The sequence below is a fragment of the Vespula pensylvanica genome, chromosome 6 (genome assembly GCF_014466175.1).
Source record: "Vespula pensylvanica isolate Volc-1 chromosome 6, ASM1446617v1, whole genome shotgun sequence".
NCBI lineage: Eukaryota > Metazoa > Arthropoda > Insecta > Hymenoptera > Vespidae > Vespula > Vespula pensylvanica.
Genome location: NC_057690.1, coordinates 2,898,345 through 2,915,455, shown reverse-complemented (window position 1 = coordinate 2,915,455; position 17,111 = coordinate 2,898,345). Strand labels below are relative to the sequence as shown.

The 17,111-nt window shown below is 37.5% G+C and overlaps 1 protein-coding gene across 3 annotated transcripts in view; it reads left to right on the top strand.

Moving 5' to 3' along the window:
* Positions 1–860: 860 nt before the first annotated feature.
* The window catches only part of LOC122629846 (zwei Ig domain protein zig-8-like), a 142,933-nt gene continuing 126,682 nt past the window's right edge, over positions 861–17,111 (top strand). For all 3 annotated transcript variants that reach the window (XM_043813684.1, XM_043813685.1, XM_043813683.1), the window contains exon 1: positions 861–1,133. The gene's annotated coding sequence lies outside the window, so the exon portion shown is untranslated. The remainder of the gene's footprint in view (positions 1,134–17,111) is intronic.

Here is a 17,111-nt window from a genome sequence, read left to right as displayed (position 1 = left end):
GAGAGAGAGAGAGAGAGAGAGAGAGAGAGAGAGAGAGAGAGAGAGAGAGAGAAAACGAGTGAGAGAGAGAGAGACAGAGAGAGAGACGACGAGGGTTGGTTCGCCAAGCTCAGTTACGCCGCGCCCCTTGCGAAGAGCGCTGCGCCTCGCGAGCGAGATCGTAGTATCTTTGCTTTTCGAACTAGCCCTTTTGAACTTGTACAACTTCTACGGACAACTCGTGTTATCGTCCCTTTTCATTTATCGTCCAGGATCAAGTAAAATTTCTGAGCGTGCGGTATTTTTTCATTTTATCGTGGAAAAAGGGAAATAGAAAAGCAGAGAAAGAGAAAAGAAAAAGCTCGGAAATGTTTCGTAATCAGGAGAGAGCACGTGTTCGTGCTTGAAAACGTTTTCATCAGATTGGTATCTTGATCGAGATGAAGTGACGTTTTTATTCTAGAAGTAAATATAATAGAGACCGATAAAGAGGAAAGTTTTAGTGTTTAGTGATACTACGAACAAAGTTTCGTGGCTGGTCGAAGACAGTCGTGTGATTGTTGGATCGGAATAAAGGTTTCGAGTTGGAAGGAAATAGGCGAAGGGAAAGGTGCCCGGGAAATCTTTTTAATATATTCTCGAGTGGAGGGAAATGTTGGCTGCGCAGTTGAGAACGTGTCAACGAGGGAGAACTTGAGAGAGAGAGAGAGAGAGAGAGAGAGAGAGAGAAAGCGACAAAGGGGAGAGAAGGGAAAAAGAAGGGATATCTAGAAATTGAGTTAAGCTCCGGTAGACAAGTAAAATAAGAGGAAGAAAAAAGATGTGAGAGGTCGTAAGGCCAGAAAAAAAGAATAAAAAGAAGAGAGAGAGAGAGAGAGAGAGAGAGAGAGAGGAGTTGGAGAACAAGAAGAGGGCGGTACCGCGCGCGCAAAGAGACGCACCTCTATGAGAGTTATATGACATAGAAAACAGCTACTACGTGAAAATCTCCAAGTGAACTCAATGATAAACTTCTCGCATAAGGAAGCTTCTAGCTCGAAGAAATTTTCCAACTAAACTGAGAAGAAAATCTGTCTGAATCCGTGTGATGGACGAAGCGGAACCGAGCGGCGAATCGACAACGCTGGTATTTTGAGAGAGACCATCCATCAAAGGTAAATAGATCGCACGTTTCTCATCCCTGATTGCAATTTCGGCCTTTACTAATACCAACGTTCGCTCTTCGCTCTTTCCTCTTCCTTTCGATGTTCTCTCGTTATAGTTGAAATCTATTCGCGAAAAGCTTTATTGACTTTTTCGTCGATAACCAACTCCGTGACGATGGCTTTTATCCTCCTCGAGACACTTTCGATGGATTCAATCAAATCGTTTTATCAAATTAAACGTTCTACCAAAATGAGATCCCTTTTCTTACTTTTTCTCTTTTTATTTCTACACTTCAAACAAATCCTTTTCTTTTTTTTTTCTTTTTCAATAAATTGATATTTAGATCTTGTAATAATAATTGTTATTGTTATAATAAAAATGATTGTTGTTATTATTATAAGTAATAACGATAAACACTTTGATTATATTGTCATTGAATGAATTCACAGTCGATAAACATTAGAAGAACAAATTCGAAAGAAATATCTTGACATAGAAGTTTCGAACGAGCTTTTAACGGTGTGGGCGGAAACATTGAGACTCGAAAGCCTCCGCGCTATCTCGTAGCCCTCTCCTGACAGTCTAGAACTTGCTAGATTTGGGCGGGCAAGCGAGCGTAGGTACAAGTTTTAAAAGTCGAGAGCCCGCCGCTTCCGAAACTTTTTCGAAGAACTCGACGAATAGAATAAACTTGTGTCCGTATCTCTTCTTTGTGTTCTTACGTGTATATAGATGTAGATATACGAGTATTATCGGGTAGGTTCGTAGATGGGTGTTGCTCCAGATGCGTCTACCCTTCGAATGGTATAACGAAATGGGGCAGAAGTTATCCACCCTTTTTATTTTGCCGCGTGTTTCGTATATACGTTGCACTTGATCGTCTAGGTCGAGATCTATCGAGGAACTTGAACTCTGTCCTCGACTTTGTTTGCTATTTGTTTTTTTTTCCTTCTATTCGATTGTTTAAATCTTTTGTGAAAGGAAATAAAAAAAGGAAAAAGAAATCTGTAGCTTATAGATATTAATAATTGTAAAATATATCTATATGTTATATTTTCAGGTAATTCTCGTTAAAAAGAATTATTTTATTCTATTTCTCTCTCTCTCTCTCTCTCTCTCTCTCTCTCTCTCTCTTTCTCTCTCTAATGCTTTTAGTGTGAACTTGGAAGGCGTTAAAATTTGGCGGGCGTTCCCTTTGTCAAAGTACCCAATGATTAATCGTGCGTTTCTGCTTCGTACCAACCTTTGCAAGCATTGAATATGTACGCTGATCTCTCTCTCCCTTTCTCGTCTAATATATACATAGTGCCAAATACATATATATTATATATATATGTTTGTATATGTATATATACACGTATGTGTATACCAGCTTTGTGAGCAGTGAGAATTCGTCAATGTCGGAAATCGGAGCGAAAGCTGGGTGAGTGATCGACCACGGTTGAGCCTTTACACAATGTTTCATTCTGTATATGTTTCAATCGCATTATTTTCGCGAGAACGATATTAGGCATAATAACCACGTAAGAGTTCGGTATTGTCATGTTCGTTCGAAGTAGATTAAATTGTCACTTATATTACGTTTCTTTCAAGAAAATTCTCATAATTTGACAAATCACGCAAAACGATATTTCTTTTCCAAATACAATTTCCAAAAAATAATATATCCAATAAATATTTATTTTTGTTTATGTAGTAAGAGAACAAGTGACCTATTTTTCTTAGGATTAATCTAATGTATTCTTTTTCGTATTTGGACATTTCTTATTTTCATAATATTATATATATATATATATATATATATATATATATATAATGTATATATAGATTTATATCATTTTATATAAGATATATCGAATAGGATAAATTCGGCAGAAGATAGGAGAGCACGGGATTTTTCCAGAAAAACTCCGAGACTTCGATTTCAGTCCTTTCTCGTGAGAAGTATATTCTTCGTCGCTTTTATTTCCTTATCGGATATTCGGTCCTGCCGATATTTGTTATTCCAACGACATCACGCATAAACTCCCCAGTCCAAATCGTCGTCCTTCTTATTCGATATTCGCTTGCTCGAAATAAATGGCCGCGTGCTGAATTAATGATCTTCGATTTTTCCCTCACATATATACACATATATATACATATATACACACATAAATAAATACATACATACATATATATATATATATATATTTATATATATATATATTCGGCTCTGTTTATATCCTATCACAAAATCAAATAAATGCTATCATTCAGAACCAATATCGAGATGGTGCTAACAAAAGATACGTCACGAACTAAAAAAGAAATGGACGATTTGAAATCGGCCACATTTTATAAAAGGTTTTCTACGATGATAAGGAAGCGGATGATCTCACGAGTCCTCGTCTTGGCAGAATAGCTTCTCGTTTCGAGTAATTGGCCGTCTAGCTGTATGGTCGAACGTTAAAACATCTTATACGATGCGATTGAAGCAAGCGCCGGAAATTTTCGTTGTTGCCAAGCGATATCCTTCTCTAATTGACCGTTGGGATTTAATTTTCTCATTTTCTTTATTTTTACGATGAACTTTCTTTCTCTATTTCTCTTTCTTTCTCTTTCTGTTTCTCTCATTCTGTACTTTTGTGTGCTTTAGTTAAGTACCCATTTAGACGTCAGGTAAATGTACAAAAATCACTCGAAATTTATGAAAAATCGATCTAATTTCTCCTCATCGTTTACTTAAAAGAGATTTTGATGACGTGAAAGAACAGACGACTTAAATGGCTTATTAAGCAAAGTGCTTCAAGAACTTTTTTAGGGAAATCCTAAGTATTCCTCCTGAGGCGTCGAGCCGGGAATATACTTGTATTAACGTCGTAGGATTCCAGTGATCGATTGCAGCAGGTCGAAGGGAAGCTCTTCCATTAACTCATCTCCGATCGAAGACAGAAACCAATTAGTATCAGGACTGATCTTACGACAAAATCGATTCGTCATGATGTAAATTAAACTCTGAACGTTCCAATTGAATTCCTTATTTTCTTCAGTGATTGTAATAAAAGTTTATAGAAATTTTCTATCGTAGATGATTGTTTCTTATATAAAAAAAAAAAAAAAAAAAAAATTGTAATATGCTATAGTTAACGAAAAACTACGAACTTTGCTGTGTGATAACGAAATACGTTCGTTCGTTAGATCGAACAAATAATAATCAAATGAAATAACATTCGTTCATTCCAATTTCACGTTTTCTTTTCAAAAAAGGAATGGAAGGAAAAAACGAATAGCCCGGTGAACAGAATTATTCTTTGGGCAGTAAAGTGACATTATTTCGTATCATCGCGAGAATGTGTTTTGTGCACGTCACATGTGTTATTTTCCACGGAATGGAATGACCAGCTTGATAGCAAAAAGGGTATTGTTCGAAAAAGGGAAGACAGAAAAAAAGGTACAAATATATATTTTCTCGAAAGATTCATAAATTTAGAACGTGATGTATAAGAATGATGGACGAGTAAGTAATAACAAAAAAAAAAAATTAAAAAGAAAAAAATTAAAAAGGAGAGCAAAAAAGTAAAACAGAGATAGATATAGAAACAGAGACAGGGACAGATAGAGAGAGAAAGAGAAAGAGAAAGAGAGAGAGAGAGAGAGAGAGAGAGAGAGAGAGAGAGAGAGAGGAAATGAAAGAAAAATAGAACGCGGACGAGAAGGCTGGACATTTTCAAGGCAAGGAAACACGTTAATCTCGCCTCTTTATTTCGAGGTCTTAGGTAGGAGTAAAAAATAGAAAAGAGGAGGATTTTACTACAGCCAAAGCTGAAGATGAAGAAGAAAAGGAAAAGTTAAAGGATGATGAAGAAAAAAGATAAAGGGAAGAAAGACGAAAATGAAGAAGATGAAGAGGAGAAAGAAAAAGACGAAAATGTAGAAGAAGAACAAGAAGAACAAGAAGAACAAGAAGAACAAGAGGAGGAGGAGGAGGAGAAGGAAGAAGAGGAAGAAGACAAAGAAAAGGAAAGTTTAAGGAACATTTTTCTCGTAGCGAGCGAACTTGGAAATCCAAAAGAAATTGACTTAGGTCCGTTCGCGCTAAGAGGAACGAGAAGAAGGAGAAAAAGAGGCGGAGCACCTTCCGCGACGAATTACTCTTGTCGGTCTCACGTCATTTCTTTTCTCGACATCTCGTTTGGCATGTATCAAGGTTGGAAGGTCGAGCAGACGCGAAGTACTCGTGATTGCGTTTGCATACTCGACGAGGTTGATGTAATTTATGGGAGCATGGGAATAATTGCGTTCTCTTTCTCTATCCCTCTCGTCATTCACTCGCAAGCTCGATCTCGTAGTTTCGATTATTTCCCCTTTAATCTGTTCCCGATAGGTACGTACGATTAGACGACTATACGGATACGGAGGAAGTACTGGAGAATCCTAGCAATAGGCGATGCTGGTGTACCATGTAGTTTGAGTTTAACCGTGGATACTATTCTCTCTCTCTCTCTCTCTCTCTCTCTCTCTCTCTCTGTCTCTCTCTTTCTCTCTCTATCTATCTATCTCTATCTCTATCTCTCTCGTTTCACAAGCTTATGACCTTTTCGGTGTTCACGATCGACGAGATCACCCTGCTGTGAGTCCACTCTTCTTCTCTTTCTCTCTCCCTCGCATACGTTGCAACCCCGCTGTTGCAGCAGACGTATACGTATTGCAGTTCGATCGATCGCTGAGAATGAAATTGCTTCGCGATCTGCGATCAGAATTGGTTGCTATGGGATAGCTCAATGGGAAAGTGGTGAACGACGAGTGGTACCGAGAGTTGGATGGGGATATGGAAGGGAACAAACAGGCCAAGCATTTTCTGCGAATCGCCAGCAAATATACTACCGCTCTTACTTATACGTATACTACTCGCGCGCGGACTCGTACTTTTACGCCGAGTGATTTTATATTTCAACAAATTTTCTTTTCGGTGCAACTCTGTTCTATAGAAAGAGAGGGAAAGATGGAGAGAAAGAGAGGGAGAGAGACAGAAAAGAAAGAGTAATATGTTGTAACCCGGAGTTTTAAATAAAATCCTGTAAATTTGCGTCAGTTTTACGAGTCTTGATTTTACAAATTGCTCGAAGTTTGTAAAACATTCGAATACAAAAAAAAGAAAAAACAAAAAAGATCTTGATCGTTAAACAAGTTCCGGAGTTATATTAACTTCTTAATTTCCGATCCGTGATAAGGGCGACGAATTGCGACTAGCCATCGTAATTTCCTTTTGAAAAATATTCCTGTGCTTGAACGTCACTGGACGATCGATCGTGGCAATCGCGTCGATGCTACTTTGACGATTCGTTTCGTTCGATCTCCGGTAGACGTCTCACAAATTCGCAACTTCGTAATTTATTCGCGGTGATCAATCATAGAAGAGAGAAATGGCGGGATATCATAGCACGTATTACGTATGGATAGACGAGATCACGGTTTTCTTTGACGCGTGCCACGCTCTCTCATCGTATTGTCGTTGAGCGCAAGCAATATCAGGATACGAGAATTGGACGCATTGAGAGAACGATATAGCAAATGGCAATCTCGTATGATCTTCGTATTAATGTTCACGGTGCGTGTACCGTGATGATCCGTATCGAAGATCGATCGGTGTTAGCTAGTCCTCACAACAACAATCTCGATAATCGATTTTCCTCCAAAATGATATTTCCTTGATGAGAGAAAAGCCTTTTTCCTCGACGATCGATTTTAAACCACCGACAGATGTTGCCGATATTCGAATCGGATATCAGGCAATTTCAAATGAAGCTGAGAAAAAGAGAGATGAAGGACATTTATTTTAAGATAAACTGAAAAGTTCCATAGAGCCGGTAAATGATTTTTCCCTAGTTACGTCCACTAATTAAAGATCCAATATCTTCTCGATGCAATCGTGACTTGGAAGTTCGTGGTGGCACCGTAATCCGGTTAGCCTCGGCAAATTGATCTAAAGAGTTATATAGATCCGATAATAAAGTAGGATCCAAGTGCCAAGCATCCATAATCAAGACGCGAAAAACGCCGAAGCTGATATTGGCTTCAAGCCCAGCGACTTTATTTACTGCGGCCTTTTCTTATTCTCGTTCCTTCTTTTTTCTTTTCTTCATTCCTTTTTTCTTTCATTTTCCCCTTTCACAAAAATAAGGTTTGCTTTATAAACGATAGTTCGACGAACTTTGAGAAATCATTTCACGGTGGTTTTCCTAGATTTTAAACTACTTTCAAATAAAAACGAGCAGCAAAGAAAATTCACCAAGTTCGTGTAATTTAATAATTCGTTGAATATACTAGACTTTAAATTCATTTCTTTCTTTCTGAATAAAAAAAAAAAAAAAAAAAAAAAATTGGTATGATTTAGTTTTCACCGTGCTAACTTTTGGATCTCTCAGTCAATGTATTTACAATTAGAAGAGGTTACTCACGGAATATGATATTTAACGAGCGCTTTTATGCGTCCCATACACGGTACTCTATTCGATAGGTCATAGCAAGCGAACACGCGGGTCACAAATTTAACGAAGCGTGTTTGAAACACGCCTACGAATCGCGCAACGGGCTCGCGGATTTCGGGCTGGCATAACGCAATAGCCGAAGTCTCGCGCATAATGTATGTGCTATGGAGAAAATTATTTAGAGTACGAGAGCTGTGTTATTTCGACGACCTTCCGCACGATCGATTCGCATTAGTTTTTCGTTTCTGTTGCTTTTGCAATTTTTTTTTTCCCAAGCCGACAGGCGCACTCGCAACACGTTCCATTCTCTTTCGATTTTATTTTTCTCCGTCCTCTCGTTATTTCTTCTCGTTTATTTTTTTATTTTGTGAATTTAGAAAAAAATAATGAAAATAAATAAAACTCGGAGTCATTCAAAATCGACTGAAATACAAAATCATATGGACACGCTTTACTTTGAAATTTCTGTTAACTTAGTTGAGGTTTAACACGATTCACGTCTGTGAAACGGAACCGAAATATATTCAGGTTCTGTTGCCTGGGTTCACATTTATTAACCTTTGAAACCCTCAGGCACGTATATTTCACTTGAACTTTTTTCTTTCGTTAGATTCGTCCGAGCGGTCTGACTTTTCGGCGAATTCTCTCTTTTATTTTTCTTCGATATTTTTCTTTCTCTCGATCTCGTCTCGTCTTTAATACTGTAGCTCTCCCGTGGCAGGGATTCCGTCGCAACCATCGAAAAAATATAGCGGTTTTAAACGTACGTATCCAATTATAAATAAAATGGATTATATATGGTGTTGCATTTAAAGTGAAAAACGAATGCATTAAGTTTTGTTAATGCATTCTATTGCAACGGACTGATTTATTTAAAGGACTGCGTTATAACACACGCATACAGGAATACGGAAAAAATGGTAAACGAGATGATATTACATTGTTACAAATTTGAAGAAGTGCTAGTATTTCGAAACACGATAAAAAGGGTGAAAGTTTTCAATTCGGGAGTACTCACGTTGAGTAGTGCGAAGAGATTTTTAAACGATATACCCTTGAGTATACTTTAATGGCCGATTCTACGCGCGATATTTATCGAAGGTAAAATTAAAAATAAAATCGATGCTCTTTCTAGAATATCCGCGAGGTATTAATAGTTACGCAAGTAACGATTTTTAATTTATCTAATCGTCCATATCGATCGTTCTTAAACGGGTTAAAAATAAAAGAAAAAAAGAAAAAGAAGAAAAAAGAAACTAAAAAATAAAAATTCTCTATTCGAAATTCTTCTAGCCGACAATTCGCGATTGAGTCGAAGGAAGGGTGCAAATTTTGGATTTTTTAAAATATTTTCAGCGCGATTAATTACGCACGATATTTCTGGCATACGCAATTCATAGATTCCTCCCATCGGGCTAGAAAGGAAGAGCGCTTAAATACGCATCGGCGAATAGACGCATCACTAGGGGTTGTTCGAACTGGTGCTCAGCGAGAGATGGAAAGGTCGCGAATCGCGAATGAAATATCGTATATATAGAAGCTCATATGTGCGAGAACAAGAATTCCCACAGCGCTCGCGCATTCCACTCTTTTCATTCTTTTACGACGTAAATCTACCAACCCCGTTACTACTTTTTTTTTCATCCTTCTTACTCTCCCTTTATTTCAGTCGTTTTCGTTTCTTTCTTTTTATCTAGAGCATCACCCAGTTTCGTTACGGTCGACTTTGCTCGAGGAATCTCGTGAGAGTCGACAACGTTATGTTAGAACGTTGACAGGAAAAAGTTTTTAACGTTTAACATCTCGCGAGTCATCTTTTGGCTACCCGTTATATGTTTTGCGGTAAACTTTCCCGAAACGTTCTCATCCTTTTCTTGCAATGAATCCAAGCATTTAATCGAATCAGTCACACGATGGAAATTGAAGATTAATATTTGAAACATAAATAAATTTCCTAAAGCTTTCTCTCCAAGGGATGTACACTTGCATATAAATGATACGTATAAAATAATGATTTCATACGTGCTACGAATAAAGCAGGGATTATTCATTGGTCCTGGAATATAGAAGCTGAATAAATTCGTTTTCACTAAAACTGGGATATGCTTTTATGTAATATTGTTTTTCTATTAATCATGAAATTCCAAATATTTTATTCACGCAAGAGAGTCACTACGAATCCACGTGGATATCCATAAATATTTTATCGACGTACGATTTATTTTACTTATAATAAGCGGACAAATTTAGATCGATCGATATATAGTATTCATAAGGAATTCAATAACTTGACATGTAATGCATTCCATAAATTATAATATCACGGATGTTTGAGTCCAAAATAAAAATTTGGAGCCGTAGGAAGTTAAGTTTAATTAAGTAGACATTAGATCACTAATGTTCTCCCTCGTGGTACTTATTTAAACGACGAAATATAAAATTGACATTTTCCTTTCGATATAATAATTTTCCTTAATTTTTTGGCTCTTTCGAAAGACGCTAGAACGATCCTGACTGAGTTATATTGGCAACACCGACCTTTGTGTAGCGTTTCGTTCAAAGCACCTTGCTCCCAGCAAAAGGCGTCTAAGCACAATGTAAAAATCTGACATGAACATAATCGATAATTTTTTTACGCACGATTTCGTATAAAACATATGCTTATAAGCGTAATATTAATTGAAATGAAAAAGAAAAAGATATGGAAAAAAAAAGAATCGTACAGCGCTTGTAATTCTCCATTTTTATACGGGGTAAGACAAGTGGTGAATAAATAAATTTTTTAAGCACCAATTCCATAAATTATCTTCGAATTTCTATAGAAAAAATGTCGTGCGACAAACATTAAGTTTTTTACATTATAAATACGATTTGTTTTCTTAAAAGGAAACATCCCTTAACAAATTGTATCGTGATCGCGGGGTCACCCTATATAAATTTCATTCTCCGAAACAGCCCGCCTTTCCTTCGTTGTACGTTGTCGGTTCTTTTTCTCTTCTCTCCTTCTCTCTCTCTCTCTCTCTCTCTCTCTCTCTCTCCCTCTTTGTCTCGCAGCTTTGCTCTCGGTAGTAGCTCTGCTTCTTTCACGCTTCGCTTGTAATTCTCCTCGTGCTTGAAAATACGTGCCACCGGCACAAAACCGCTCCGAGTTACGAGACAATGGACGCCTATAATCGCCAGCATTTTACTTTATTTTCTCTCTTTCTTATCACGTTAGAAACGCGTAACTACGAAGACGAGATTGAGGTATTCGGAAAAGAAAGAAATAAATTTGGAAAACTTTATTACTCAGAGAAACAAATATTATTATTTGTTTTTATTTTTACTCACATCTTAATAATTATCTGTTTAAAAAAATTTGAATCGTTCTCCGTGTTTACTTTTTTATTTTCAGTACGAAAAATCGAAAAACCCATTTTAGATCACGTCATTAAATTCTCTTATGTTTTGGGATTTTGCCTTATAGAAAACATAGAGACTAGTATTGAATTGTAAAATATAGATCGATAATTAGTAGCGTGATTTGCAAACGATCGAGAGAGTGCCTCGAATAATCAGGAAGCTATTTTCTGCAACGTCGGTATCCTATCTTATCGTTTGAAGCAAATATAATAGGTCGGTAGTACGTGTTTAGAAGCAAACGAGCGCATTTCATTTTGGACGATTGTTTAGGATGAAATGCGTGTTTACGATGGTATGAACGAGACGTGATATTATACATACATACATACGTATCCGCGTTTAAAATTAAACATTGGTTCCTGAATATGTACGTATATGATGAAGGCTTTACCATGTTCTCTCTGCTGATATAAATTCGTAATGATCTACAGTACTGGCCATAAAACGTACGAGTCAATAAAACTGATTACAATATGTTACGAACTTGAATAGACTTAATAACCGTTTCTTTATCATTATAAAAAATATATTTTGGTATGATTGTTATCTTCTCTTCTTTTCTTTTTTTGAACGAGTAGAGAGTAACACACACGTATATATATATATATATATATATATATATATATATTTCTTTTTTTAATAATACATCTATCCAAAATCAAAGTAAAAATCAAAGCTTTGAATTATGGAGCAAGTTATAGATTTTAAACTTGTAAGTTAGCCACCTACGTCGAAAAGACACACGAGGTCTCGATAGGAGAAACGACGAGAGGAAGTCGATGAAGGAACCATTCGTCGTTCTCGTCCTCGTCCTCGTCGTCGACGGGATATGTTAATTAGGTAAGTCATCGACCTCGATCTGTGCTCAAACTTCCAAGAACATCTGCCGAATTGCTAATCGCCCGACGAACGCTCGGAGTCTAAAGAACTTTCCGTGACGCATCTCGTTTCGTCCGTAAGGTTCTACTCGCATAATTTTGCCATTGAACATCGCCGAGGTTCCTTGTGTCCCGCATTCAAAACCGGTCGAGGAGGTAGAGAAGGTTGGAGAAGGAAGAGAAAGAGTGGAAAGGGTGATTCTAGCAGGGGTTTACCCTCTCGTTCGTTTTCCATCCACCGAGTGTGTGCTCGCGCGTACCTTACCACCCTCTCAGAAAGCTCTTCTCACTCCCACTACCACTAACACCACCATACCTCTTCGTAGCTCTCTTGGCAGTCTAGAATACAAATTGCTTGGTAGCATGTCGCTTTGCGAGTAAAGTAGATAACGGTAATTAGAACATCATCCCAAACGCGAGCAGGCCCAAGTTAGTCCCCAAAATGCGTCTAAAGAGTTCTAGAGCTCCAACGACCCATTCCTTGCATCGTCCGTTAATATCAAGGATTTCACACGACTCTTCTCTACACCTTCCCTTTATCGCTTTTGTTTCAAAATTACTAAACTTATTCTTTGCAAATGGTTACTTCATTTTCTTACTAACAAGAGTTGTTTCTTCCTCGTTGATGCAACATCCAAAAACGGATATCCTAATTTTCCTTTTTTAGATCCAGCTGAATTGATTCGCGTGTTCAAATGATTAACGATTGGAATCGTATTTCGCTTCGTTACTTTTCGGACGGCTCGATAATGCGTCAGAGTATCAAAGTCGTCTATCTTGCTCAGTTTAACGACCCTATTAGATACGTTGTAGGTTACGTGGTGATGAACAGATCTAACAGAGACGCTTTTCCAATTCCTCGTTTAATTGCTTGGTTCTATTTACGCGAGAGAAAGGGAGAAAACGGAGATAGAGATATAGGCGTGGTGACTACGATTCAGTAACATTCCTACTTTCGGTAGAAAACGATGGCAATACGAACATGTACTGCTAACGTGTATAAGCGCATTCGTGCGTTACGATAATGTAGAACGAATTACTTGTAGTTTCGTAGTTTAGTTTATCTGTCTGGTGTTAATTCATGTGTATTTTAGAACGGCTAAGCAACATTCGTTGCACGTAGAGCACAAGCATACCTAATCATTTCTCCCTCAACTTTTAGATGCAACGTATGTAGGTGAAAATTGCGTTAAAAATAAAAAAGAAGTGAAAAAATTGAAGCGAAAAAAATATAAAAATGATGCAAATAGAATTTAAATCGAAGCATAATTGAGCGTAACTCCGTCAACAAAAATTTTTTACTCGTAAATTATTAGGAAATGACGAATCCTCGTCGAATTTAATAATTGTCGAATTTTTTTTACACATCTCTTTTTTTTTCCTACGAGTATCCATCGAATTATTTATTTATTTTCTTATATCGCCTCGCGTCCTTTAATTTTACGCCGTGGCGTTATATCGAAAGCATTGTTGTCGGCGTCGAACCGCACCCACAGAAATTTTCCAACGGCAACGTATGGATTTCCAACCGCAAACAAATTCTCTCCGCGGACGCGGCTCGCATTCGTCACACCGACTACGATGGTACGTTTAATTGCTTCGCACGGGATCGAGATGGATGAGTGCTTTCGATGATATTCGCGCGTATGTTTCGTCAAACATTGATGGCGCGGTGATTTTTAAAGCATGGCCAGAGGGAGGTGAACAACACTGGCTAGCGAAATAAATTTTTTTGCATCTCATTCTCTCTCTCTCTCTTTCTCTGGCTGTCTATCTGTCCTTCCTTCTCTTTCTCTTTTGTGATCCACGCGTTCAGAAATAAATCGATTTCCCTTTGGAATTCCCTTCGCGAGCTCCCTTTTTCCATATTATGCTAAATATCTTTAAATAAGAACACGCGCTAGCGTTTGTTAACTATCAGAGAATTCTATAGAGTTTGGTCCCTACGCAAAGCGAAGCGAGAAAAATTCTAGACACAGTTTGCATAAAACGCTTTTCCCTGCACGACTTCTCCCGTTCTTCTTCTCTCTCCCTCTCTCTCCCTCTCTTTATCTCTCTATTGCATTCCTTTTTTTCTCACGGCGTTAGCCGCGAGTATTCGAGCACAAGAATGACACTGCCGATTGAAATGAGTTTTCAAGATTCAACGCTTGGGGAGTTTCGAAAAGATCGCATAACGAAAGAAGGATCCACTTTGGTAACTTTTAGAGGAACTTTAAGAGGATACGCGAGAATGGGCTTGAAAGAACGTAATACCGTTCTCGTGGATGGTCGAACGGAAAATGCTCTCCCTTTTCTACTATAAAATTATTCATTTTTTTTTCTTCTCCTTTTGGATAAGAGAAGGACAAAGAAAAGAGATAGAACTAAACACCTGTAGCACGTAAAGATTTCAGTAGATCGGTTAACATCACAAGAGATAACTAACCAACCCCAATCAATCTTACTCTTCGTTTCGCGTTGAACCGGAAAGTTGATCGATAGTTTTGATTTCACACTTCCTTCTATAACCAGTCGGAGAATGGAACGACGATGAAAAGCATTCAAAAACTTTCTTGTGTCCTCCTTTTGCCTTTAAAACGGCACGATCTCTTAGCCCCGCGATCGACGCGAGCAAAGTCGGTCGTTTGAAACTTGGAACCAAGCTTTGAGATCGTCCTCGACCTCGTCCTCCTCAAAAGACGTCTTCCGGCGTTGAGACAACTTTGACTTTTGGAAAGGGATGAGAAGACTCTTCTCTCTTTCTTCTCATGTTCACGAGTTTCTGGAAAGCGAGAAATGATATGTTTCCTTATTTCGATTGTAATTGAACTTAGGCTTTCGAAAAGTTAACCTGTTGGAAAATGTATCAAATATTTCGGAATATTTATAATAATTGGAATAAAGTTTGACGATTAATTTAAATAGAACGAAATATCTGTTTTGGAAAATTACAGATAATTATCGTCTTATGAAGAAACGTAAATTCTCAAGTAAATCCGAGTATGTGATTATAAAAATGATTCATATTTTATTCAACCGATTAACTCGAAAATATGTCATCGTCGACTGTTAATGGTTCAATTTGTTCGTTAAATGGAGTCGTTTTTCTCTATCCGTCTCTTTTTCATTGAAGCCTTAGTAATAGTAGTAGTAGTAGTAGTAATAGTAGTAGTAGCAGTAGTCGCATCATAGATCTACATAATTAATTCTTAGTGCGCCGTCACCTTTTCAAGAGGAACGAAATTGAATCGCCAAGTTAGAAACGTAGAACGCGAACAGTCTACCGTAAGCATTCGCCCGTAATAATTTTCGTCCAGTAAATTTCGCGGATAGGCTCGGAGGTGTGCTACCGGCGGCGCACCAAACTATCGTATAATTTTCCACCGTATAATTGTCACATTTAGCTGGCCGCCGTTACCGGCAATTTAACCGCAGATTTTTCGCTCTCTTGGTTTCTAAATTCGAAGTTGCTTTGACGAGATAACTTGGGCGCTTAGACGAAATTCTAATTTTCATCGTTAAATACGTATATACGTTAAACGCGATACACCATCTTTGTTTCTCTTACTCTTAGTTTCTTACTTTAGTTTATCTTTAGTTTATAGCATGAAAAACACGTCTTTATATTCTTGAGTTTAGCGAGTCGTCCTAACATAACGTTTAAAATACGATTATATAATTGCATTTATTTGTCGTAAACGCGAAACGTCTGGTATTCTTCATTTACAAGCTTGTATCTTTGTCTACGTTGTTCAAACATTTCCATTTTTGCGAATCGAGAAGAGTGTTCGCGTGTGACGTTAAATAGAAATACAGCAGAGCGGAATATATCAGAAAACCAGCGTTATTTTCCTTGCTGTTTGTACACCCCTATCGTTTGGAATCCGCATGATAGACAGTTCCTATGTAACGCCGTTCCATTTAACGTACGAAACGATTTTGACCAAACACGAAGAGGTCCGAGACCTCTCTCTCTCTCTCTCTCTCTCTCTCTCTCTCTTTATATATATATATATATGCATGTATGTGTGTATATATAGATATACAAAGTTCGTTCACAAGCCCAGTATTAGCGTTCTATCCGTAAAAAAACGATCCGATAAAATACAATTCTATGTATTTTTGACGAACAGTGAATCGTTTTTTATCAACAGATCGATATCGATTTCGTTTACTCGGTCTCAACGTACTATTTCATTATTTACGTGTACCCCTCGTAAATAGAATCGAATCGCGTTTAGAATCGAACGTCGTATACGAAATCGAAGAAATGTTCAAACTCGTTTCTTTGTTTATCCTCGTTGCGTTTACGCTCAAACAAACACGATCGAAATACATTTTATTTATCCAGCTTTGTATTAAACATTAACATTATATTCTAGGATCAATAAGAGAAAGCATAGAATTTTTGTGCTTGAACGTAAGAAAAATATTGGAAAAAGTTTTTAAAGTTTCTGATACTCCAAAGCTGCGAATCACGAGTGCGTGTTTGTATGTGTATATGAATGTATGCGTTGACAAACAAAACGCGTAGACGGGTATGAGAGTTTTTGTTCGGTCGAAATTCTGCTGCACTCGGGATACAATCGCGAAATCGTGGCATACGGGCAGAAGGAAAACATCAAAGAGAAGTCGCGCATCATTAAGCGTATTTACATTTAAGCAGAACTCGTTCGAAAAGAAATATATGTATACATTATACATATATGTATATATATATGTATGTGTGTATATAAATAAGTCTCATAAAAACGTTCGACGTCGAGAAAAGCGTACCCGCGAATATTTTTGCCTTATAAATCGATCACGTACCAAGAACATCAAAATGCGAACAAGTAGAAAATTAGTAATGTGAGAATGGTAAAATTTATTGAATGAGATCGCCATTTTTCTTTTAACCATTTTATTTTGAGATACATTTCAAGTAGTATAATATGGTACATATAGTCAACCTATGATTCTTGTAGTAGTATAGATATAGGCTATGGTCAGACAGGAATGGAAAATTTTTAAAAGAGAAAGAGAGAGAGAGAGAGATAGAGAGAGAGAGAGAGAGAGAGAGAGATTGAGAAATGAAGAAGGATAAGCACGAAGGACGTTAGGAATAGTGTGAAATCAGCAAAAGGCCAACTTGAATTCATTGAACGTAACACGAGATTGGCTGGGTTCTCGTTGCATGCACCGGTGCACTGATTTTGTATCTCTCTCTCTCCCTCTCTCTCTCTCTCTCTCTCTCTCTCTCTTTCTCTCTCTC